At 50.0% G+C, this 388-nt stretch overlaps 1 protein-coding gene across 1 annotated transcript in view; it reads right to left on the bottom strand.

Moving 5' to 3' along the window:
• The window catches only part of SNX5 (sorting nexin 5), a 54,182-nt gene that overhangs the window by 13,054 nt on the left and 40,740 nt on the right, over nucleotides 1–388 (bottom strand). The window lies entirely within an intron of this gene.

Below are 388 nucleotides of genomic sequence, written 5' to 3'. Positions count from 1 at the left end.
GATGCCTACACAGTCAGATGGATTGCAGATTGGCTGAAGGGTCATACTCAGAGGGTGGTGGTGGACAGGTCATATTTGACCTGGGGGTAAGCGGGCAGCGGAGTCCCCCAGGGCTCGGTCCTGGGACCTACACTGTTCAATTTCTTCATCAGTGATTTGGACGACGGGGTAAAGTGCAACCTGTTTAAATTCGCTGATGATACCAAAATTTGGGGTGAGGTGAGCATGCTAGTAGGGAGGGAAAGATTGCAACAAGACCTGGATAGGTTACAGGGGTGGGCTAATAAAAACAGGATGTGCTTCAATACTGACAAGTGCAGGGTGCTGCACTTGGGCAGTAGTAACCAGCAGCACACTTATAAGATGGGAAACTCCCTTCTTGAGAGCA

This window comes from Gavialis gangeticus, unplaced genomic scaffold, assembly GCF_001723915.1.
Source record: "Gavialis gangeticus isolate Ggan-Ray unplaced genomic scaffold, GavGan_comp1, whole genome shotgun sequence".
NCBI lineage: Eukaryota > Metazoa > Chordata > Crocodylia > Gavialidae > Gavialis > Gavialis gangeticus.
The sequence above is the reverse complement of the archived record's forward strand: the minus strand, read 5'-3'. Positions and strand labels throughout refer to the sequence as shown.